At 35.0% G+C, this 27,582-nt stretch overlaps 1 protein-coding gene and 2 non-coding genes across 3 annotated transcripts in view; 2 read left to right on the plus strand and 1 right to left on the minus strand.

Annotated features, from left to right (window-relative positions):
- LOC138714927 (uncharacterized) overlaps positions 1-27,582 on the plus strand; it is a 285,934-nt gene that overhangs the window by 134,873 nt on the left and 123,479 nt on the right. The window lies entirely within an intron of this gene.
- TRNAT-GGU (transfer RNA threonine (anticodon GGU)) lies at positions 4,831-4,903 on the minus strand. The gene has a single exon. It is a non-coding gene; the product is annotated as a tRNA-Thr (tRNA).
- On the plus strand, positions 5,230-5,302 carry TRNAT-GGU (transfer RNA threonine (anticodon GGU)). The gene has a single exon. It is a non-coding gene; the product is annotated as a tRNA-Thr (tRNA).

Raw genomic sequence — 27,582 nt, forward strand, 5'->3', positions numbered from 1 at the left:
GATTGATTGATTGATTGATTGATTGATTGATTGATTGATTGATTGATTGATTGATTGATTGATTGATTGATTGATTGATTGATTGATTGATTGATTGATTGATTGATTGATTGATTGATACGAGTCCACATCGGACAATGAAAGAAGGCTGAATTTGCTCAATAACTAAAGTATAATTAGTCAACCATAGTTTATGCACAAATTATATATATATATATATAATTAGAACATACTATCATCCGAGCTTTTGTTCACTGATTTTAATGTTTTGAAAATTAAACAGATTTCTTATATTGCCGTATTAATCTTCATACATAAAAATCGTAATAAATTCAAATTGCATCATCATAAATATGGAACTAAAAGATCCGATTTTACACGACTAGAGGAACCAAAGTGTTTCACAAGCACAGCTCTGAGCCATGGTACCTACTTTGGTCCAAGGTTATACAATAAAATAATTGATAAATACCCAAATTTCGAAAATTTTAGTATCATAAATTTCAAAAATAGCGTTAGGAATTTACTTTTTAAAGAATATATATTGATTTAATATGTATACGTAATTGTATGATTTTAATTGTTAAAATTGAAATTGTATTTTTAAAGTTTAGTTATTTCTATAATTTTTTTCTTGACCCAGTTTGTGTCAAATAATTATCTTTGTGTTTAGATATCTCCCTGAGCACGAGATTTTACTCCTTCAGGGAATAACTAAGATTGTATTTTTGTACATGTTATTTTACTAACAATAAACAACAACAAATATTATATTAGTATCAATTCGTTCTCATAATCCTCTCATTAAAATTAAATATAATATAACATTAATGAAATAATAACACCAAAAATAAAAATGTAATCAATCAGTGAGATATAAAAATCCACTGTCAATTTATTTTAATACTTACTTTGATTTCTTATTGTAGGAAGAAATAATATGGTATTTCGATTGGTTCATTGTAAACATTTTTTGCCATGGCAACAGATATTAGCGTTCATTTTCATTGAAATAAGGGGGAAACATTTGTTTCCTTTAATGCAGCACACGTTGTCAAGGCGACTTATGTTATCCTTTAGTCTATTGTTTACTTCCTCCTCGATAGGGAGAAACCAAGACAATTTTAATTTTCTTCTGTTCTGTATAACACGTATCGTAGTTGTTTTTATGAAACCTCTTACGTGACAGTACAGAAAATATTTTTTCAGGAGGAAGAAAAAAATAATTAAACATCAGTGGGCGCACATAAAAATATGAAATAATTCTGTAGAAAACGTTGGTGAATATGATGAACATAAATGACATCATTGAGCATCAGTGTAGGCTTATTGGTATGTAATTAATTTTTTCTTCCTCCTTAAAAATTATTTTCTGTACTGTCACATAGGAGGTTTCATAAAATCAACGACGAATATATTACTCTGGTACTTCTGTCAATTTGATATGGAAATGGGAAACCATAACAGTTTCAGTCTTCTGATCTTTATAATACACCCATTTGCAACGAAGATTGTCGTGCTGGTATAACATTATGCATGTTGTGTAGTGTTCAGTTCCTTGGAAATGCTTGAGCTTTGAAGTCGAAAACAGCGACCACACACTATAATCTCTGCCAAATGTGCGGTAGCGGTAAATAGAGGGTCACGAGAAATCTGCAGGTCGTAAAGATTCCGAGATAAAGGGAAAATTACATCACTCGGGTTAAATGTAGTTGAACTTTTGGCAGCCCAGGTTGTAGTGGGCTTCATTAAGGCACCTGAATGGAAACTGTTTCCCCTTATCTCAGATTTGATAACGCGCCAAATGTAGCTGTAGGCTCCAGAATGTGTCTCTTATTTCTGATCTTGCAAAAGTGAAATCTTATTTTCATTTGTATTTGTATTTATTTTGCTAATAATTGTAACATAAAATATAATATAAACAGATAAAACTTTAGCTCATCCCTGAAAGAATAGAACTGTGCTCACGGGCGGATTCCTGAATTTAAATTAAGAAGTAGGCCTATATAATACAATTTGTCTTATGTCTACTACACAATAAGAATATATAAATCTGAATTTACAATTTTTCATTATTTATTAAAATCTATACATAATTTTTAAATTTAATACTACACCTTTTCCACTTGTATTTCAGAAAATAACAATTTAATTTTAAAAATTATCCATTGTATTTCAGATTAGTCAATTCAATTTCAGATAATATCAATTGTATTTCAGAAAACATCGATTGTATTTCAGATTCGTCAATTTAATTTCAGATAGTAAGATTATCATTTCTATTTCAGATTAGTCAATTTAATTTCAGATAGTAAGATTATCATTTCTATTTCAGATTAGTCAATTTAATTTCAGATAGTAAGATTATCATTTCTATTTCAGATTCGTCAATTTAATTTCAGATAGTAAGATTATCATTTCTATTTCAGATTAGTCAATTTAATTTCAGATAGTAAGATTATCATTTCTATTTCAGATTCGTCAATTTAATTTCAGATAGTAAGATTATCATTTCTATTTCAGATTAGTCAATTTAATTTCAGATAATATCAACCGCATTTCAGAAAACATCAATTGTATTTCAGAAACTATCATATTTTGTATTTCAGAAGTTGGTGGTGATTGTGCTCGTGCAGCACAACACAGTACAATTCATCATGCTGTAACTTTATAGCTATGGAGAATATGTCTGTCGGACGCTAAAATGCAATAAAATTGAGGATTTTTTAAATCCATTTTCCATTTTTTTTAATATATGTTAAAACCTCAAGTAGGCCTACATTTGTCATTTTGTGAAATAAAAGTGACTATCTGTATGTAATCTTAAATGTATTGCTTATTTTCTGAAATTAAATTGACTATGTACAGTAATACATTCGTCAATTTATATTGTTGGTATGTATGTAATAATTCGATAAATAACTTTGGAATTTATTACTGCAATAAGAAGTACAGTACAGTACAGCACCTTTTCAAAAATCCTTATATGAAACCGAATATACTTATAAGAATAAAAATAAAACAAAAAATTGAAGATACAAAATCTGAAATACATTTGATACCATCTGAACTACAATTGACAAATCTGAAATACATTTGATACCATCTGAAATACAATTGACTAATTTGAAATTAAATTTACTAATCTGAAATAAAAATGATATCTGAAATTAAATTGTTATTTTCTTAAATACAACTGGAAAAGGTGTAGAACTATTAGAATTGACAAGATTAGGATATTTAAATATAAATTAGTTATATATTATTGGGTCTAAATTACTACTAACATTAAATAATGTAGCAGTGTTACATTTTGGTTCAAACAATCTTAAAGAATTGATACCTTTTGTTTCATAACTTTCATCTTCGCTTCTGTATTCAAATGGACCAAACGGCTCTCTAACGAAAATATCTGTATTCGAATCCAAGTACCTGCCATGAAACTTGTTATGAAGAAAGCTATTGTCGGGTAGATTCTCTCAAGGAACTCCAGCTTCCCCTTACAGTTCTTATTTTGTTACTCAATTGTAACCGCCACGTGATGTCATCATTTCTCTATAATTCCTTTAAATAAAACTGACGTTAAATGAGGAAAATTTTGCGCCTTGAAGAATTTAATAAATGGTGTCAACTGCCAAAGAAAGGTAAAGAGGTCAGCTTATATCAAGACTTCACTCCCGCAAACAGCTGGGTCAGACATCATACAGGCCTTTCTAGCTCCGAGTGGAGAGATGCGCTGAAGATGACCGGTAATGTTGCTCCTGTACGAGCTGTTCCAGGCAGAACTCAAGACAATAACCAGTGTAGGCGATGCCACAGTGAGGTTGAAACTTTGGCTCATGTCTTGGGTTCATGCCCATTGGCGAAACTCTTCGTAACAGCAGACATCACAAGATGGGGTCTGTAATCGCAACATGCCCTAAGTTCAATGGTTACACTACCTATGAAGAAGTCCATGGAATAGCTGATACCGCAAGTGATCGGCGTATTGATATTATAACATCTAAACCTGGAGAGACAAAAGGTTATATTCTGAACTCGACCATTAGATTCGAGACGGATCAGAATCAATCCAAGAATCCAAAGGAAAGCAGAATTTATGAACCAACTATCCATTATTACAAAACATCATATAAACTCAGGAATATAGAAGTGATCGGATTAATGGTGGGCGCTAGAGGGACCATAACAAAACAATTCGTGTCATTCTGTCATAAATTTGGAGTCCCAACAACTACAATTAAGGAAATTTCTATGGTAGCCTTAAAGGATTCTCTACAGATTTTACAGCGACACTTGTATTTCAATTCAAATTAAATTTTCTCATTCTATTTTGATCTGTATTTTTTATTTTACTGCAAATTTCCATTATGTGAAATATTATCTACTGTAAATTTTATTTTATTGTAAACAAATTTCTTGTAAGACATTTTTAATGTCATCTTAAATGTTACTGTTTAACATTCTTTGTCTTTGGCAACCTCACCAAGTTGAGGAAGATTGAGTAAATAAAAAAATAACTGGAATCATTATTAACCTCACTGACGTCATCACCATTATAATTATATTCTCTTGTTATATATTAGCGATTTTCACTTATTTTATTTGTTTCTTTGTTTCAGGTGAGTTCCGGTTTATGTTCCTCTATCAACAGGTCAGTTAACTGTATTTTTAATACTGGGTGTCTCAAAAATAAACGACATAACTTCAGGAATGAGTTTCTCTAACAAAAATTTCCAGAGACTCTTGAAATAGTTGGATACCTGCAAATCAAGATTTCAGGTATAACTCCCTGTAAAGTTTATTTGAATAATTTCGAGGGAAAAATTGTTCCGGGGCCGGGTATCGAACCCGGGACCTTTGGTTCACCGTACCAACGCTCTACCAACTGAGCTACCCGGGAACTCTACCCGATACCGATCCAATTCCTCCCTCTATATCCACATACCTCAAAGTGGGCTGACAACCGTCAAGCAACCAACTTCGAGTGCACACTAACTCCGTGTGACTTACATTGTGGTTTTCTGTTAACGAACAGTGACGTATATTATGCAAATCAAGATTTCAAGTATAACTCCCTGTAAAGTCACTGTTCGTTAACAGAAAACCACAATGTAAGTCACACGGAGTTAGTGTGCACTCGAAGTTGGTTGCTTGACGGTTTTCAGCCCACTTTGAGGTACTGTATGTGGATATAGAGGGAGGAATTGGATCGGTGTCGGGTAGAATTCCCGGGTAGCTCAGTTGGTAGAGCGTTGGTACGGTAAACCAAAGGTCCCGGGTTCGATAACCGGCCCCGGAACAATTTTTCCCTCGAAATTATTCAGTTGGATACCTGCTCCATATTGTTCCGTCAAATACAAATTTTATACTATGAGATGTCAGGGTTCAAACACGGGACCGCTACAGTCCACGAGGTTATGATGGGCAATTGGCGAGGTGCGAAAGCAGACTCTCTAGTGTTGCGCGTTCTCAAACTCGGTCATTGCAGGGCAACGCTCCTGAGGGTCAAGTATCCGGGCACACGTGTGGCTGCCAAAACGCGATGCGATGATGTTCCTGGGCCGAGCCCCTCTCCATGACAACCAACTTTCCGATATCTGGACGGACTTCCTGTCTTTTATACACTTACAAAATCTATATTTTGTTTTCGTTTTTTTTTTTTTTTTGGTTGTTTGTGTCTGTATAACTGTCTCCATGAAGACATAAAATTCCTCAACTTATTTACGAAGTAATATTATTATAATAATCCGAATTTATACGCAAAGCATAAGTCCACATGACAATCTGGAAAATGTGCTTAATGTACAGCTGTCAAAAGAAAAAGTGGCCGCTCTCCTGAAACAAAGTTTCCTTCGGGTATCTTCGCTACAATTCGGAATAGGCGATGTTACATGTTGTTGGACCACGTTGCCTGATATCTACAGTTATAATTGAAGTATACTGTGTGTTATTCGATAGCATAATGGTAGCGTTCAGGCCTCTTATTCATGAGGTCCTGCGTTCGACTACAACCTCGTGCTTTTTATGTCCTTTTTTGTTCTGTTTTTGAGAGAGACAAACTAGACATAATGGCTCCTTTCTCTTTTATGATTATTTTAGTAATTAACATCAGGTTCATTAATATATTATGCCATGACTTTATCTTATCATTATGATATTGTGGCTGCAAATGGAAAGAAAAAAGATTTTATTCTCAATAAAATATCTTTCGTGGCATAAACATAATAAATTTACTGGCGTCGGCCTTAAAACATTCAAACAATTAAGCGTTCAAAAAAACAAAACAAAAAGCCACAATTCAATATTTAGTCTATCTTCCTCTTATCTCGATCATCTTGCAGTCGAGTGGGCATGGAATTGACTAGTCTTTGCAAATAGCGACTGTTCTTAGACACGATATTCCAGGCATTCTAAACATACACACATAAATGTTCTGTCCATGGGCAGGTCTTTCATTGCAAACCCAGCAATCTCCAATCTTTCCTATTTTCTGCCTTCCTCTTAGTCTCCGCATATGATCCACGTATCCTAATGTCGTCTATTATTCTTTTCAACCAGAGACCCAACCAATTCCTTTTTCTCTTTCTAATCAGTTTCAGCATCATTCTTTCTTCACTCACTTTTTCAAACACAATTTTATTTCTTATTCTGTCTGTCCACTTTACACGCACCGTTCTTCTCCACATCCACATTTCAAATGCTTCAATTCGTTTCTCTTCATTTCGTCGTAATGTCCATGTTCTTTCCCCATACAATGCCACACTCCACACAAAGCACTTCACTAGTCTCTTCCTTAGTTCTTTTTCCAGAGGTCCGCAGAAGATCCTTCTTCTTCTATTAAAAGCTTCCTTTGTTCATGTTTGCAGTTTTCTTGGGAAGGATAGGCCTAAATGCGGTAACATCCCGTTGCTTTCCGCACACCACTATCTCTTTCGCATCTCATTAAATTCCAGGGGGCCCAAGCGTGGAGATGAGGAGAGTGGATTTTACTAATTGGGCCCTCCGGACTTCACCGAAAGTCACGGCAAGGGCTAAATATTAATTCTATCAGGATGTTTGACCCGGTCAGAGACCGGGAAATCTCAATTAGTCTTTGCCCCCCGCATCCTGGACTAGCTTCTACGAATCATCAGAAAATCTTAGAGTGTGATTGGGCCAATTTTTCCGAAAATGTTTCCACACTTTTGCTCTCGTAGCTCAGCGGACGAACGTCGGAATTTAGATGTCAACGTCTCAGGTTCAATTCCTTGTTACTCCTTTTCATTTTATTGTGGTTCAAGATATTATAATGTAATAATACAAAAAGAAAAACTAATACCAGTATTATGCAACTGGATTTTTCCAAACCTAATATTAAATTTATGTTATTTATATCGCTAAAGGACGATTACAATATAAATAACTTGAATATTATTTATACAGTATCACTAAAGAACGATAACAGAATATAAATGATAAATATCGGTTTGTTTAATTAATATATTGCGAAAGAACAATAACAATATAAATAACTTGAATATTGTTTTATAATGCTAATGAAGGAAAACAGAATATAAATGATAACTTGAATATTATTTAAATCGCTAAAGAACGATAACAATATAAAAAACGTGAATATTATTCATATCGGAATTTCACAGATTTATTACAGATGTATTTAAGAAATTGTAGAAGAATAGTAATTAGTAACAGTGTCCTATTTATTCTTCTTGGAGCCAAATTTGTAACTTTTAAAAGTGTGGTTACTATGTTGAAGTGTATGTGTTGTAACGGATGCTTGATTTGTTATGTATGTGAGTCAGTTATGGGATGCTTGATGTCGTCGCAATATCGTAATTATAGTTTGATTGTATTTGTGTGACTATTGTGTATTAATTTATGATGTATGGTACAGAAAGCTGCATATTTGTGTTATAGAAGTGTTACGTATATGTGTTGTTAATGTTTTTGTATGTTTCAAATTGATAACTGATATTTGTTTTGCAATCGCAATGCCTAATTTACGGATTGTTTATGTTTTGTTTACATCGCGTAAGCTAATTTAATTTTCTTTTCCATTTCTCTTTATGCTTATCTTTTTTTGTGTATAAAACTATAGCCCTAACATACATATGTAAAATAGGGCTAACTCCCATTGGAGATACAATAATAATTATTATTCATATCGTTATAATACGATAACAGAATACAAATGATGACCTGAATTTTATTCATATCTCTAAAGAACGATAACAAAATATAAATAACGTGATATCCATAAAGAACGATAACTGGATATAAATGATAATTTGAATATCATTTACATCGCTAAAGAACGATTAAAAAATAAAATGAAAACTTGAAGAAGGCCCGAACCCACGACCTTTGAATCATTAAACAAGCACTCTACCGCCGGTCTACGAGGCGCAGATATGGAACACTTTCATAGTTCCGGAACTGCTTGTACAAGCACATGCATCGTGTAACATCGCCGCGACCCGAAGTGGACTTTGAAAATATTCGCTGTTCACGAGTGTGGCCACTTTTTTTTTTTGACAGCTGTACATTCCTAGAAATTTTTTCGAGAGTCCGAGCGCACTGCAGCCTATCGCTTTATCGTTTCTGCTTACGTTGGTCCGCAAAGATGGCCGCAAGATAAATTATTGAGTAAAGAAACGACTGGCCAGTAAAATTGTCCAGCAACCCTCTCAATTAGGAACAGGATTCTTTAACTAGAAGTAAATATACAGGGCTTCCATATAAAAACTTGCCAGTCTAAATAACTATTTACTCAATTTAATTTAAACAAAAAACACACCAATTTAGATATTGAGAGGGAAGTTTAAAACCAGTGGTAATTGCATTTTAGGTTTCACCCTCTAGATTATGATACTTAAATTTAAAAGATTATTCAATTTTTTATATCTGTGGTGCTCGGGAAAAGTGGCACAAGTCAAAAATATTAATTTTACAGAAGAAGGAAAAAACTATCTTCACACTGGTTTATGTCGATTTGATTTTATTCTGTATGAATTAGTCTAATGGGAGAAATACTTATGTCTCTTTTGCTAAGCGAGCACATGTTCCGTAATTTGTCAATAAGTTAATAAAAACTTTTTGTGGAAACTGACTTATGCCACTTTTTCCAAGCATTGCAGCTATAGCTCATTCGTTTTCGCGTCTTTTGTTTTATATCGTCGCTTGGCACACTGGACAGTTGTTGTAATAGTCTACGAAAACTCAACTTTATTATACTTCCAGATGAAGTAACATCAAGCTCTTTTACTGCTCCTAAAATAATCAAAGCCGTCGATCGGATTTTAACCCGCAAATTTCGATTATAATGGCAGTATTGGTAACCATTAGGACAGCAAGCACGACAAATTATGTTTCGATTGACGATTTTGTGTGGATTTGATTGGGCATATAAACATACAAGGTGACCCGTAAGTAATGTCATTAATTTCAGAGGGTTTTTTTTTTCAAATATTTCAATCAAAAAAGTTTCATACAATTTTGCTCGTTTTTGCTTCCTTTACGAGATAAAAATTATTTTATATGAAATTTCATAGTGTTGTTTGGGAAATACTTTGATTTAATTCCAAATATGCTCAGTTAATTTGAGAGAGCAGTGTATTATCATAATAAATGATTGAAAAAAAATTAGTTTTATGCTTTAAATGTGCAGAAATTTGATCCGAACAAATGTAACTTTTCGTTCAAAAAGGCAATTTTAAAATCTTAGGTTATCGAAGTTCTTTATGTTGGTTGGAAACATAGCTAAACAAAGAAACTAATTCAGCTCATAGGACAAGATGAGCAGTGCGTGGTCACGGTCTCCTGGAGCGCGGTAATCGCTTTGTAATGACCATACATGACGTGCAATGTGTGTCCATGGACACAAGGATCGGAGAGAACAAGTGAAGGAATTCGCTGCTAGTTATGAGAGTTCTCTGGCAAACCTAAAGCCCTGGCCACGGCCTGCTGAACCTAATTATGCAAGAGACAGTCGAACTGCGTGACGCGAAACCACACTCACTCAGTGATGAATGTCCCATCCTCTCCCTCCAACCCCCACTCGTATTCGGTGTGGGTGGCTGTTACAGGCAACATTGCGAGCAGTTTGCGGGTGCTGTTTGACAGCACGGAAAACATACCATCAGCATGCAAATTTCTCGCAACGGGAAACTACCCTCAACTGATTTCCTACCACTTCACAATAATAATAATAATAATAATAATAATAATAATAATGCATTTCAAATTATCTAGGATGAGAAATGCCAGATGGGTTCTCAAGTCCTGACAATGCTGAATGAAAATAACTCCAGCAAAACTAATTATAATAAATCTAGTAATAGTAAATTTTTAGTCGGCTGATAATTTGGGTAAAAAATAATGGATTCTGGTGATGAAAACGAAACCAACGAATTTACTATGTATATTAATATTAACCACTAATGACAATTTGTAAATCATTGTAGAATGCTTCAGTCAATTATTATTATTATTATTATTATTATTATTATTATTATTATTATTATTATTATTATTTAGTTATTCATAGATTTCAAAAAGGCATATGACTCGGTTAAGAGAGAAGTTTTATATGATATTCTTATTGAATTTGGTATTCCCAAGAAACTAGTTCGATTAATTAAAATGTGTCTCTTGAAACTTACAGCAGAGATCGTATAGGTCAGTTTCTGTCAGATGCTTTTCCAATTCACTGTGGGCTAAAGCAAGGAGATGCACTATCACCTTTACTTTTTAACTTTGCTCTAGAGTATGGCATTAGGAAAGTTCAGGATAACAGAGAGGGTTTGGAATTGAATGGGTTACATCAGCTGCTTATCTATGCGGATGACGTGAATATGTTAGGAGAAAATACACAAACGATTAGGGAAAATACGGGAATTTTACTGGAATCAAGTAAAGAGATAGGTTTGGAAGTAAATCCCGAAAAGACAAAGTATATGATTATGTCTCGTGATCAGAATATTGTACGAAATGGAAATATAAAAATTGGAAATTTATCTTTTGAAGAGGTGGAGAAGTTCAAATATCTTGGAGCAACAGTAACAAACATAAATGATACTCGGGAGGAAATTAAACACAGAATAAATATGGGAAATGCCTGTTATTATTCGGTTGAGAAGCTTTTATCATCCAGTCTGCTGTCAAAAAATCTGAAAGCTAGAATTTATAAAACAGTTATATTACCGGTTGTTCTTTATGGTTGTGAAACTTGGACTCTCACTTTGAGAGAGGAACATAGGTTAAGGGTGTTTGAGAATAAGGTGCTTAGGAAAATATTTGGGGCTAAGAGGGATGACGTTGCAGGAGAATGGAGAAAGTTACACAACACAGAACTGCACGCATTGTATTCTTCACCTGACATAATTAGGAACATTAAATCCAGACGTTTGAGATGGGCAGGGCATGTAGCACATATGGGCGAATCCAGAAATGCATATAGAGTGTTAGTTGGGAGGCCGGAGGGAAAAAGACCTTTAGGGAGGCCGAGACGTAATATTAAAATGGATTTGAGGGAGGTGAGATATGATGATAGAGAATGGATTAATCTTGCTCAGGATAGGGACCAATGGCGGACTTATGTGAGGGCGGCAATGAACCTCCGGGTTCCTTAAAAGCCAGTAAGTAAGTAAGTAGTATTATTATTATTATTATTATTATTATTATTATTATTATTATTATTATTATTATTATTATTATTATTATTAAAGTGTTAATTAAGAAGAAAATGTTTTTGCATAGATGCATTTATTAGGAAGCGTGCGGAAAGTGAGTGTGGAAAATAAATGCAGGAAATCTTGAAACCTTGCTTCCAGTGCCAGTTTTCTCGTTGGAAATGCTGTCTTTTTACAGGTTCGTAGAAAATGATGCTTCATTTCCTGTGTCGAATCTGTTTAAACTCATGTCAGATTATAAAATTCATTTGTAAAAGAGAACGTTGCAAATTATGTAGCCTAATGTTCACAAATACACCAATAAAATTACATAAATACTAAATCTAGATATTCATCCCGGGAATTGAGCTCTTCCACTCATTCATAAACGGGATTATCAAGATTCACTCAGGTGAGTTATTGTACAAGACCGGAGTCGCTCTTCTTCTTTTAACAAAATGTTAAATTAGTTTCCTAGCAACCTTAAAGAGAATATCATCAGATGGCAATGCTTCTCTAATGGTTTTATACGATGATATTACGAGCAACATAACCTTCTTACCGTATTCATTAAGGATTCTATACAAGAATTATAATGTGGAAAATTTACGTTGCATATGCTTTGCTTTTTTGCGAGATATAATGAGATTTTTTAGCATTTACACGACATAATTCTTGTGTCTCTTTAATTCCACACAAAATCATAAATTACCGGTATAGAAAGTGGGGTGAAATTTAATATCTCAGTTCTAAAGAACTAATGAAGAGGGATTTCTATATGAATACATCTTATCTCCTCTTAACAGGAAAAATTTGTATTACACTTCATGTGCACATTTGAACATTCTTCTTAAATATTAAACGTGTTACCAAAATAATCTACTATTAATATAACATTATTATTATTATTATTATTACTATTATTATTACTATTATTATTATCATTATTATTATTATTATTATTATTATTATTATTATTATTATTAAGTTGTAAAACAACAAATAATATTTACTTGAAAAAAATAGCTTAACATTGCGATCTATTCAGTGTAGGCTGTAACAATTATATTCGTGAATCTTTTTATGTAAAGTGAAGTGACAAATTAAACACAATTGTCTGTATGTCTCCAAAATAATTGCATCAGAGAAGAGAATTATTATCTAAAAGTATGTCCCGAAATATAAACATCTACAGAGTTTAAATAGACATACGAGAATTGGCTTAAAAAATTAACTTGTAGTTTAGATGTAGAGCATGCAGTGATGCAAGTCTGTTATTTTGTGCCGTGTACATTATTTTCATTTCTTTGTACTCGTACTATTGCACTCCATCAATATGCAGTGAAAGTTATTAACCTACATATCATTGTTACGGTTTATAGGCCTATTGAAGAAATGGTTGACAGAGACATCTTAAGCATCACTGCTAGTCTGTAATTATCAGGTTAAAGGAAAACTCGTTTAGATCTACAGAATTTTTTAGCATGTAAAATATATTAATAAATGTCTTATATTAATACCCAAAAAAACTTTATGAATATTAAATTTTATATTTAAAAACAACTATACAAAAATGACAAATAATCGTGTAATGGTGTAAATTTTTAACTCAGATGCCTACAAGAAGTCACGATACTTGCACCATCAGAATTACTCCTATGCTACACGAGTTGAATTGGTCGGGTGAGTCTTCCATTCTGTATGACGTAAATAACTAATTAATTTCCGCAGTTGTTATGGCAGTGATTATCACGCCTCTAATTGTCTTCCTTAGGGAGGGAAGGCTCAGGAGTTACCAGAGGCAGTGAAATTAAACCACGCCATGCTCATAGCTCTATAATATTGTGACGTCACTAGGCATTGTACCAAGAAATAACAATTATACCGGGTGTTCATTTCAAAACTTCCCACTCTGAATAATAATTTTAAATATGCAGTGGACACAATTTTGAGGGAAAAGACGTCGATTTAGTTTCCGATGAGGAAATTCAAAACCATTACTGGTTGAATTTTCTGTTCCACCCTTTCACCCCCACTCACCTCCACTTTTGAATTTCAAATTGCAGTCCTATTTTCAGAATCATCATTTTAAAGAGGAATATAAATCTCATCCGTCCACCAAAAACAAAAATAATTCGGTCCATCCGTTTCTGAGATAAATCCAGAAACGTATAATTTAATAAATATCAATAATAGGCCATTTATAACAAGTTACAATATAAACAGAGACCCGCGCCGTGGCGTTGTGGTCTAAGGCAGAGGTTCCCAACCTCTTTTGACTGACGACACACTTTACTGAACGTCCACGATATCGCGACACACTTATTTGATTGTATTAATAGTAATAATAACTAGTACATTTCTTCTGAAGAAAAAGGTAGTGAACTCTGTGTAGAATATTATGTAGCGGACGGGGAGATGACTACTGTTCACTGCACGGAAATTTTGTCGTTTTTAACCTCCTTTTCGTCCAACTAACACTTTCGAGGTCTAAGAGGAATTCAAAGAAAAATCATGTTAAAAACACAATTATTCGCATATATTTTGGTCCCATGATGAAAAATGCAACAAAAAGGTGCCGAAACGCCGTTCCAGCGCGTTCCGCCAGAAAATAAGCGTTGGTAACAACTTCTATGTTGTGCTGTAGATAGGTCGATGTTAACACGCATCTGAAAATTTTAAAAGAACAAGCAGCAACTTGAGTGGCATTAGAAAAAAAAACAGATATATGTGTCAAAAATCCCAACCTATCTATGCTGGATATCCGATAAAAGATGTCCGAATAAAGATTATCGTTTTTGAAAACTCGCCTATTTAAATTAATGTGAAATCTGCGGTTGGTGGGTTGCACAGAGTTTCTTCTTACAATACACTCAATAGCTTCCTATCACTAAATCATATTTTGTAAATAATGTGTATAAAGCTTTTGTATTTCTATATTTTCTTACGGACATTGAACTACGAGTATAATAGTCATGAAATACTCTTCTAGTTATATGTACAAATGTCGTCTGTTGCCATTTTGTTTTTTGGTAATGTGGTGAATCGTTTTGAGGTTAACGTATCAACTTCCTTTTCTTTGGCTTATTTCCTTTCTTTTCTTTTTCTGCTTATAGTTTCTTTATTCTCTTTGTTGCATTGTGTGAGTGGCTTTAATGAACAGTTATAATTAAATCACGAACTCTCTCTGCGAAGCAAAATTGAATGAAAATGTGAATAATACGTCTCCCTTGAGGGAATTAATTAATTATTTTCCCTTTAGCTACATGATGTACAAATATGCAAAGCACTACCCTCATCCTTACTGAGCATACTAAATACGCCAGCGTGATATTATACTCTGTTTCGATTTTCTGCACGTGTCTACTTTGAATAGGAGGTTTATACTGCAATATCAATAAACTGTGCATGTGGTTTATTGTATTATTCTTGAATTCATTGCATGTGAGGAGTGCGAAGAAACCTACGCTTCCTTAGTTGAATCCTAATGTGTTGCATTCTGAATGTAATTCTTACATTGGCGATAAATGGCAGGAAATTTTGTCTGGGATCCTATCATTCAGGAACAGAGTTATTTCTTTCCGTGGCGTGACAGCCCACGGAGGATCATGGCCGACTAGCCGACTGCTAAAGTCTGTGTGATGTATCTTGTCTCACTGTGAAAAGAGAGAGAAAGGAGCTATGTCTTACTTCGTCTGTATTGTTATGGCAATGGGGGAGTGGAGCTTTGCCGTCCATCCATCCAGTGGCGGAAGGGACCAGTTGATACATTCTGTAGCGCAAAATAAAATTACAAAATATCTCTCTTCGTACTGTGTAGTTCCGTCACTGAGCTTGTCTTTCAAGAAACTGAGTTCCGGTAGCCTGTACAATAACATGGTTTTGAAAGGAATCCTGAAAATTTACAACCATCCAATAATATCCACCCTCATGTGAAGGGACTTGGTTTTATTGCTACTGAGACAAAATAAACCTTACCAGGTATAGTCTCACGTCCACATGCCTTAGCAGAGGTGAACAATCGTCTAACGTATGGGGGAACATTTTCGAAACCAGATTTCGTAACTCCGAAAATTCCTCACAATAGTGAGTGGGGGGTTTAGGACTTTACGTCCCCGGACAATTGGATCCAGAAAACTGGTTCCCAAAATGTTTAGTCCTAGATGAAATTGGTTTCCAAAACTTTTGTTCCAAGTTTAAATTGATTCCCAAATCTTTTGGTTTCAGTTGGTTCCAAAGATAATGCGTAGCAAGGGTTATTTGTTCTCAATTACATATTTTTAAATTGTTTTACATAATTTCACTTTGTTGCTAATTATTTGATTACTCAAAGGTTGCCGGCGATTTTGTGTCCAGTGGCCCGCAGATAGGACAACACGTCGTCGTCCTCTTTATAAGTGAGATATTGTTCAACTATCCTGCCTATGCGTGCTTCCTTGAACATGTACTTTTTTTTTTTTTGGTGGGTCAATTTTAAAGTCGATTTTCGCGACTTCCTCCTGAAGGTGGCTGAGGAAAGCGAAGGGTAGGGATGGGGGAGAGGGTGAAAAATTCAATGAACATTGATTTTAAACTTCCCCCTTAATATCTAAACTGACTTGTTTATCTACAACATTCAACCTTGCTTCTTCAAAGACATTGTTATTAATATATATCTGGTCCAAATATGAAGCCTGGACCGAATAGAATTTATGAAGTTACCGAATATTCCGGGCACGAAATTTTTATGGGACCGAATTGTCCGGGAACGAATTTGTTTTGGGACAGCGTTAGTTGTGAGACGGATTTTCGGGGACGAATTGTACGGAGTGGGCATCCGTTTCATACACTGGCCAAAATTTCTTGAGACAATCTCTTTCCTCATGAGCACTGGAACCAGTAACGCATTCCGTAACGCGTATTCTGGGCATTATGCCAAGGGAGTAGGTAAAGCTTAAGACTTAAAAAAAAATCAACTTTCAAAATATTTTTCTTTTATGCACAAATTATTCTAGAATACGTTGCAGAAAAAATAAATCAGCAATTGCTATAGTTTTCGAGTAATATCCGAAGACAGGTCTGAACCTCACAAGTGATACCAAGAAGGCACCACTTATGAGGCAACTAGGCCAGAAGATAATGGGATAGGGTAGGGTGGCCAGTTCCTTTCCCCCTCCATTACCGACTAGCTACATATTACACTAGTAAGACTTCAGATGCATACAAATAATTGTTCTTCCTCTGACACATATCGTCAAGTGAGATGTACTGTCTGATAATAGATATACATATCAGACAGAATCTCGATCAGAGGATTATTATTATTATTATTATTATTATTATTATTATTATTATTATTATTATTATTATTATTATTATTATTATTTTGGTCTTAAAAGTTATTAAACTTATTTCTACTCTACGTATTTATTCATATTGCAACAAATCTTACTAAGACAAAAAACGTGAAAGTGATGAGACTTTTGGCGATGTGGTAGGTACGACAAAAGATAGCCGCTCCAAACAAAGGCTCCAGTTCCATTTCCTAAGGAAAGATGGTACATTTTTATCTTCCCGCAAGAAGTCAAACGAGGGCTCCTAAATTTGTACCCGTAAACGCAACCACAAGAATGCGATTTGTATTCATTATACGTTCTGCCTTTGCCTATAAAACTCGTAACGGATGGCCCTTCATGTCCCAAAGCTATTTAACACATAAGTTTGGATTAAACTGGGAAGCAGAGCCATATGGCCCGCAAGTCTGTTCCATGTTCCGATATTATTACATTTAATGTTCGTCTTCGAGGAAAAGCAGAACAGAGATGGGGCGTTCTTAGGGGCTAGGTTCCAATGAACCCCTTGCCATATTAATCTGTTTATATTTCGCAGATCTGAAAAAAAAAATTATTATGGTTTATTTAACGACGCTCGCAACTGCAGAGGTTATATCAGCGTCGCCGGTGTGCCGGAATTTTCTCCCACAGGAGTTCTTTTACATGCCACTAAATTTACTGACATGAGCCTGCCGCATTTAAACACACTTAAATGCCATTGATCTGGGCCGGGATCCAACTTGCAACCTCGAGCACAGAAGGCAGCACTACACCGACTACGCTACCCAGGCCGACGCGCAGATCTGAATCCTTAACACTTTTTTTTTAACAAGGATTCATCTCTTTCGTCTATCATTTCACACCTGAACATTTTCAAATCTGTAATTGTCAATATCTTTTGTGTGCAGGGAGGATGTCCCAAGAATGAGACGAGAATTCGATTATCTGAAGACTGTGAAGAATTATTTTTAATAACTAAAACGTCTAATTGGCAATTTTTTTAATATTTCTGTTTCCCGTGTCATCATTTTGTAATTGTTCCATTCAATTCATTGTGCAATATTCGTATTGTCTCTTAACAATCTCTGCTTTTTAGTAAATACATAAGGTAAAAATTTGAAATTCCGTATTCTGCAGCACAGATTTTAGTTCTAGTATTTTTTTTTTTTTTTTTGTAAATTTGGCCAGAAATTCCAAATGAAAAAGAAATACATTTCATAGTTTAGAGAAGAAGTTTGAAAAATCTCTAAAACATCCACAGCTCAATTACCGACTACTACTACTACTACCAATACTACTATTACTACTACTACTACTACTACTACTACCACTACTACTACTACTACTATTACTACTACCAATACTACTAATACTACTACTACCAATACTACTACTACTAATACTAATAGTACTACTAGTACCACTACTAATACTACTACTAATACTAATACTACTATTACTATTACTAATATTAATACTAATACTACTACTAATAATAAACTAGTAATACTACTACTACTACTAATACTACTATTACTACTGCTACTTCTACAATTACTATCGTCATCCTTGCTAACAGTACAACTACAATTATTTCCAATACTATTAGTAGTATTGAAACTACTACTACAGCAGTCTGTCTGTCTGTCTATCTCGTTTGTTTCTTTTCATGTTTAATTCAGCTTTTCTCTTTATACTTGATTCTTTTATCTCTTTTTTTCTCTGGCTCTTTTTTTCGTTACTTTTTTCTTTTTCTTAAAAACTTTCTTTCTCTTTTCTTTCAGTCTTTCTTTTTTTTTCTTTCTTGCTCTTCTATAACCTTCCTCATTGTTTCATTTTTTTACTTGATCAATTTCATACTTTCTTTTCTTTCTTTTTACTTTGCATTTTCTTTCTTTCTTTAAGTCTCTTTCTTTTTGATATTTGACTTTTCTCTCCTTTTCTTGTCAGCGCAGTTATAGCTCAATTAAGACACGATTTCTCAACAAGAGAAACCATAGTTCATTTCCAGTTAAATGTTCTTGTTACAGATGAAATTGACATAACGGCTGTGAGGAATTTTTTTATCATTTATACAATCTATACAGAGTGATTCTATAGACCCGAATCCAAAATAGTAGACCCATTTTGTTTCATGCTATTGTCGCGGTGCTGTTACCATCAAGCGTTCGAAATTATAATATGTAAGTATTCAGCACAAAGCATTTAGCAATTCATACGTACTTCGAGACCAATTCATGGCACCAATTCTGATCTATAACACAGCTATAGGGTTCGGTTGTATATGATTCACTCTGTATTATTCTTCGTTATCACCATATCTTCGTCGTATCTTCTCTGAATAACTTTTGTAGTTGAAATTCAACGTTGAAAATTCAATTATAAAGTAGTAAAATGAAATATCTCGTAGAGAATCCCTTAAGCCTCTAAGACAGCTATAAATATTGTTAAACCAAAAATTAGTAGAAGAAAAATATTTATTCAAGACCAATATTTTTATTAAATTGTTAAAACTTTATGGTAATTATTTTGTCTATTATATTTCGTTGTAAAATGTTGGTTTTTCTTACAATCGTAAACATTTGCTTGTTAATAATGCAGTAATCGATCATTGTACACACGAAAAAAGAGACGAGAGAGATAGAGTAAAGATAGGTAATATTGTCATACTAATAATATGATAATTCGTTTTGAGAATTTTTTACAATTTTACTGGGCGAGAGGAAGATCGGTTTTTTGCGTCAACATATTAAGGAATGTTCGTGGACAAGTTTCTGCACAAAACCAGTCCTTCTCTCGTTCAGTAAAATTGAAAAAAAATCTCAAAAAGAACTATCACAATATTATTTGTATCACAATATTACCAACCTTTACCCTATGTTTGACTGCAAGATTTTGTCGAGCCCTTAGCCTTCTCTGAAACCGATTAAGCAATCAAAGCGATACAGGTCTCACAAAGAAAATGTCAGGTCCTTGGAGGCAGGACTGGGGGTATACGCAGCAGGAGTGAATGATGTAGTAGAATTTCCCCCGGGTTTGAACGACAAATTGAGAAGTGAGGTTTAGCCACAGCTGAAAAGTTTCCTTTTGTTGAACCTAGGTCTAGTATAATCTATGTTATGGTAAAAGGTCATGAAATGGAAAGCACTTCATCGACATTAATTATTCTGTGTGCTTAAAAAAGAACCCACTGGGATCGTTTTCGTCCTTAATTGTTGCTGTGATTATACAATATTGTTTCGGCAGGGAGATTCATTGCGATTTCGTACATAAAGGAAATATGATTAATTATGAATAATAAATGAAAAATTAACATAAACAGATAAATGAAAATGTAAATAAATGAATTAATAAGTAAAATAAATAAAGTAAGAGTGTTACCTATACTTTAAGTTGTTATCGGCTGCAAACAATAGCACTAATATTACTAACGCATGTAATGACTTATTTTAAGAAAAGAAAACAATATGGCATACGTATCCGGAACTACAAGGTCAAGCATTAGCATGTGAGGCACCGCCAATTCTTCAACATACCGCTCATAATGTTCAATAACGTATCATTAAGTACCATTCATTCATTCATAGTGTTCTGCCCAAGGGCAGGTCTTTCACTGCAAATCCAGCATTCTCCGTCTTTCCTATTTTCTGCCTTCCTCTTTGTCTCTGCATATGATCCATATGCTATATTTTAATGTCGTCTATCATTTGATATCTTCTCCTACCCCGAACTCTTCTTCCGTTCACCATTCCTTCCAGTGGATCCTTCAGAAGGCAGATTCTTCTCAACCAGTGACCCAACCAATTGCTTTTCCTGTTCCTGATCAGTTTCAACATCATTCTTCTTTCATCTACTCTTTCCAACACAGCTTCGTATCTTATTCTGTCTATACATGTCATACGTCCCATCCTTCTCCACATCCACATGTCATATGCTTCTATTCGCTTCTCTTCACTTCGTCGTAATGTCCATGTTTCCGCCCCCATATAATGCTACACTCCACACAAAGCATTTCACTAGTTTCTTCCTTAGTTCTTTTTCCAGAGAATCGCAGAAGACGCTCCTTTTTCTATTGAAAACTTCCTTTGCCATTGCTATTCTCCTTTTGACTTCTTGACAGCAGCTCGTGTTACTGCTTATAGTATACCCCTAGTACTTGAAACTGTCCACTTGATCTACTCCAATAAGTATCGCAATCCATAACTGGAAGTTCATGTAGATGAATTGATTTTCCTAAGCAAATGCCCTAAATGAACTGCGTACTTCTATTAAAATAATGTAACTTTTTTTAACTAAACAACAATGTAACTTTATTATCCCAACAATAGGATTTGCTCTCTACACAGCAACACAGCGTTCGTTATTGCATTCCACAAACAATGACAATTTACTTGGACTGTTATGAACAACAATGAACTGTTAATCTTAACTAATATTTACAAAGCACTATTTACAAATCAGAACTGTCAGTTCTCAGTTCACAGTTCTTCTAGCTCAGTCACTCGAGTTCACAGTATCTCGAACCACAGACCTTCAGAGACAGTTCACTGAACTCGAACTCAGGTCCCTCCAACTGCGGTCCACTGCACTCGAACTCAGGTCCCTCCGACTGCGGTCCACTGCACTCGAACTCAGGCCTTCGGATGCTGACACAGTTGCGGACGCACACTCGAGTCGAACTCCGGTACACAAGACTGGCTTGCTTGCTCTGGCTTACTCACTGACTGAATAAACTGAAAAACTGCTCAAGTTCGCTCGCGTTTCTTCTTTTATAGCAAAATCATAGTTGCGAGAAATTTCTACGGGTGTGCAGAGATAGCTCTCTCGAATTATCTGGATATCTCCACTTCAACGGACTTCTGGAAGAGTCGGGAGGGTCCGTCCCCCCTTCACTCCGCACGCAGCAGTTGCGCGCGCACCCTCCCCTCGTCGCGTTGACGTAATACACCCCCTCTGCCCTTCAGCATGCAGATGCTCACGTACCAGCGTTTCGTCTGCCGCGCGCCCTGTCGGACGCGTGTTCAAACCCCGTTGCAGCTGTCACAATAATGTAAAAATTAAATCTTAATTTTGTCACATTTGCCTGCATCCTACTTCGTACGTAGGTATAACATTATGATGCTACAAAATAGATTTATAAATGTTAATGGTAAAGCAGGATTTTAATATTTTCTGTACCAAAGTTGTTTTTAGAATACCGTCTGTATTATATTTGTCTGTTCGTTTATCTGTGGGCTATATGTCTGTGCATAGCGATTTGTACTGAACTATTGGGTACATTATACCCCTGTTCAGCATTTCAAGTCATTTGATTCGATTTTGAGAATAATGGGATTTTGTGAGTAATGCAGCCACAGAAAATTCATTTTTTTATTTGGTTGCAAGTTAAATGATGTAATTCGGTGTACCTTTCGAATAATCGTTCAGGAAAAACTATAAATGCGACATGGTAAGCATATTAAATTATTTCGAAATGCGAATAACATTTATTATAATGAGTAAGTAGGTGTCACCGCCTTTGTGACGTTCTTCTTTATCAATTCTAACCGTTCTCCAGTTTTACAAGTAATTGGTCCCACCGCTGTGGAGTAACAGTTTGCATGCCTGACCTTCAAACGAATATGTTCGGGTTCAAATCCTGGTTAGGACAAGTTGCCTCGTTGAGATTTTCCGGATTTTAAGAGCAAGTGTTGGGTAACTTTCGGCGCTGGACCCTGGACTCATTTCGCTGGGATTATCACCTTCATTTCACTCGGACGCTAGATAACTATCACAGCTGATAAAGCGTCATAAAATAAACCAATGAAAAAACAAGCAATTGGGACTCCAAGATTCTCAATATTCTTCATTCATGTTCCAAAAATAAACAATAGGGGGAATGTTGTGATGTGGTCGGCATGGTACAAGATCATCAGTTAAGATAAGACAAGACAAACACAAGCCAAGGGTTTTCACATATTTCATACTGACTATTACACTTTTACTACATCATCCTACTTTTGACCAATAAAATGGTACGAAAGGACATTTTTCAACCAATTATGGCTGCTTATCGCAAAATTTAATCGCTTCCGTAGCATTCGTTTTTATCACTACTCTAGCATTTGTTTCTTTGTTTGCCAACATTTCAAACTGCAAATTCTTTACGGTATTATAAAACATGCTTTGCGATAGTCATTTATTTACAGCTTAGATAGTCAACTGAAAATGGCGGCTTCGTTCAAACATTTTGGTGAAGCTAACATTAGTGAAATAGAATTTCAGTAAGTTAATTAATATGTTATTGTATTAGAGTACTTTATTTGTTCTAATCTTTATATAGGCCTACTTTCTTCTAATCGTGTAATAATCAATTAAATCCCACTCGAGTTTTGATTTTCTCTAGATAAATCAAAACCTCTAGTGAGATTATTGTTGATAAATTCTCACGTCCTTATTCAATTATGCTGTTGTCAATTTTACCCTTAATAGATGCATGTAATTTATTATTATTATTATTATTATTATTATTATTATTATTATTATTATTATTATTATTATTATTATCATAATCACTATCATCATTGCTATCTTTCTTCTTCTTCTTCTTCTTCTTCTTCTTCTTCTTCTTCTTGTATTAGCTCAATGAGAGCTCTATAATGTTGTTTGACTCTGTTCTTCTATAGGGCTTTAATTTAAATTGTATTATTTTTGTCAGTGTATTTAAGGCCTTATGGCCTTAATCCTGTCAGATTAAATAAATAAATTTCTCTCTCTAGAAATTCAGCACGGTTCACTATGCTCGTACCTGGAAGCGCTAGGCTTATACCACAGCTGAGGTCAATAATATTACTTCGAATGCAATTTTAGGTCACTGATTCAGAAAAACTGCAGAAATAAAATACCCGTAAGTAGTGGTGGAGAATATGTTTGACATTTATCGCATGTAAATCAATACAACTGAGGACTGAATTCAGACATGAAGTATGGGGAGACATCACCGGGCACCGCAAGACACTTGGTACGAAACACAAAGTGAAAGAATGTGGAAAATCACCGAGTCTTGCACATGGGCGAACATCCCAGTCTGCCTCTCATAACGCCGTCATTGTTGTGACAACAGTTGGCTACACATATGCAGCTCGCGATATTATGGATTAACATTGCGGTATTCCCCGGCTCAAATTGAGCTTCCAACATTTAATTTGAGTGCTCTGTCAGAGGCAGACATTCTTGGCAGTGTGTCCTGCATTGTTTCTCCTCGTGTCACGCCCACGTGCGAAGCTAGCGAGCGTTCATGGCTGCTAGCACAGAAATAAAACAACAGAATGACGGTCTCGTGAACCCATTAGCTCTTGTCTTTACAGAGCCCTCTGCAATTCCTGCTATTTTCCAGATTGCGGAATTCTTAGTATTATAGAGGATGTAGACTTATTGCTACTGCGTCACCATGCTAAACCCATGTAGCTATATTATAAATTTCATAATTTTTTCATAACATACGTTAAGGGGATATTATTTGCTAATAAATAAAAATCTAAAATACTGGATGTAAAAAAAATATATAAAGCAAGTATTGAAGTTGATAGATCTAATGCTGTCTGCACATAATGATTTATAGTCTCAGTTCTGCATTTTCAGCCTTCCTCTTCTTTGGACGGTCCAAGGATATCTTTCCATGTGGAACGTAATGAAGCATAGCTTTTGGAAGTGGATTCATATTGTGTTGTACATTATTTTTCCATTGGAGCTTATAATCATATAGATAAAGTGTATAACCAATAGTAATTAACGTTCCTGCATATCTTCTTTTATTCATAATCCCAGAGAGTATATCCTGCCGTTGCTCTCTTAAATTTCATTTCATTGGCTGTAATTAGCACCAAAAATTCACCAGTCTTCACAGAAGTGAGTAACCGATATCAATAAATATGACAATTTTATCACATATTACGCAGAAATTACAACAAAATAATTTAATAGTGATGTCTATATTGTCTTTGACGGAGGTCCAGCCCCACGTTGCCCCTACGAAATTGTCGACTTGTGTTCAGCCGACAAGTGCCAATATGGTCTAAATACATAGCCTAATATCCAGAAAGTAGCATGAACAATTCTCAATTCATACACATACAGACAAAAATAAAGGGATGAATGGATAGATGGATGGATGGATGGACGGACGGATGGATGATTGGATGTGTAGATGTATTGTATTTGATTAGATTGCAGTTAGTGAGGTTAGCCCGTCAGCTACTATGGGTATTTGCGCCCTTATCTAAAATTCTTTCAAAAACGAGATTAGATTGGATGGGTGTATAGATTTAATAGGTCAATGGATGGATGGATGGATGGATGGATGTATTGTATTTGATTGGATTGGATTGGAGTTATTGGTGTTCAGCGCGTCAGCTACTATGGCTATTTGCGCCCTTATCTAAAATTCTTTCAAAAACGAGATTAGATTGGATGGGTGTATAGATTTAATAGGTCAATGGATGGATGGATGGATGGATGGATGTATTGTATTTGATTGGATGGGAGTTAGTGGAGTTTAGCGCGTCAGCTATTATGGCTATTTGCACCCTTATCTAAAATTCTTTCAAAAACAAGATTAGATTGGATGTGTGTAAAGATTGAATAGATGGAAAGATGGATGGATGGATGGATGGATGGATGGATGGATGGATGGATGGATGGATGGATGGATGGATGGATGGATGAATGTATGGACGGACGGACGGATGGATGATTGGATGTGTAGATGTATTGTATTTGATTAGATTGGAGTTAGTGGGGTTTAGCGCATCAGTTACTATGGTTATTTTCGCCCTTATCTAAAATTCTTTCAAAAATAAGATTAGATTGGATGGTTGTATAGATTGAATAGGTGGATGGCTGGATGGATGGATGGATGGGTTTTATGGATGGATAGATGGATGATGGATAGATGAATGGGTTGGATTGAATTGCGTAGATGATTAATGGATAATAAGTGAAGATAGGTTTGAGAAAAAGTGTTTTCACAAGATAAATATATAGGAATAGCGAAAGCTTGGTGCACCGTTGTCTGTTTGCTGTTTTCAGAAGTCACCGTCGATAGGTGCATGAATCTCCTGTTATACTACCTATATACAAGCTAGAGGTACGCCATTCCACTGTAGTGAAAGAAAATGAGAAGTTATGCTCTACGGTAACACAGAAATGTGGCTTCACAGGTATGGTCAGGGTTCCCTGATGCATTGCGACAGCAGCCATTTCGGTTCTTGTTTAGCTGGTTTATTGCCTTCATAATGACCGTGCTAGACATATTAATGAGACATAAGCGACTCGGCGAACCACATGTTGCACATCACAGCCTCACAAATTCTGGCGCTTCTTCCTATTCTATTTTATTTGTTTCTTTCTCTCCCATCTTCCCATCTTTCATTTATTTCATGTTATACGAAGAATTGTGCAAGGCCACAAAAAACCGAGTCCAATATTAAGAAAACACAGGTTTTCATCATCTCTTATACCAAAAAGTGATTTTTTGGCGTCCTGTCTGTCTGCCTGTTCGTCCTGCATTACACAACTTTTATTGTCGGCTATATAGCAGAAGACATTACATCCGTCCAACCCTCGAGACAGCTCTTTTCCAGGCTATCCACCGATGGCATCGTGAAGAAAGCGCGTCTTCCTCACTATGAGGGTGTGCCCGCCGAAAACTAATAAAAGGAGACCTCCAGTGAAAAGAGGATTTACTATACTACCACGAAAATAACACTTCATAATTTTAGGAGAAATTTCTTTATTGTCAGACAATCAGATCTAACAAACGGACGTTTAGACAAATCAGTAACGTATTAGTCAATGATATAGCTAACATAATTTTTTTTTCTTTTTTAATTTGTATTTATATTTGATCTTATATTTATATCTGTATATTAGGGCTATATCTATTTTATTTTTTCGTTTGTGTGTGTGTGTGTGTGTGTGTGTGTGTGTGTGTGTGTGTGTGTGTGTGTGTGTGTGTGTGTGTGTGTGTGTATATATATAAAAGCCACTGGCGTAGCTCAGTCCGCTAAGGCGCTTGTCTGTCGATCCGGAGTTGCACTCGGGCGCGGGTTCGATTCCCGCTTGGGCTGATTATCTGGTTGAGTTTCTTCCGAGGTTTTCCCAAACCTAAAGGCAAGTTTCAGGTAATCTATGGTGAATTCTCGGCCTCATCTCGTTATCACCAGTCCCATTGACGCTAAATAACCTTTTGTTGATACAGCGTCGTTAAATAACAAAATTATATATATATATATATATATATTTGTAGTTCAGGTATATGTCCACATTTTAATTAATGTACTTAAATCGCTAACAATCAGTGATTGTCCTGGTCAAACTATTGTCAATGATTTAGAATTAAATCGTAGTTCACAACATGAAGATTGTAAATCAAGTAAAACTACTCATCAAATATTTTAAAAGTAAATTAATTGAGTTTTGTGTGCTTCATTTTTCATATCTTATTTTAGCTATCATAAACCAGTTGTTTCAGTTTTAAATTCTGGATAAGTGTGTATGAAGTCTTAAATTTAACTCGAATTTATCATCTCTCATTGGGCGAATATTTAAAAGATTACTAC

This window comes from Periplaneta americana, chromosome 15, assembly GCF_040183065.1.
Source record: "Periplaneta americana isolate PAMFEO1 chromosome 15, P.americana_PAMFEO1_priV1, whole genome shotgun sequence".
NCBI lineage: Eukaryota > Metazoa > Arthropoda > Insecta > Blattodea > Blattidae > Periplaneta > Periplaneta americana.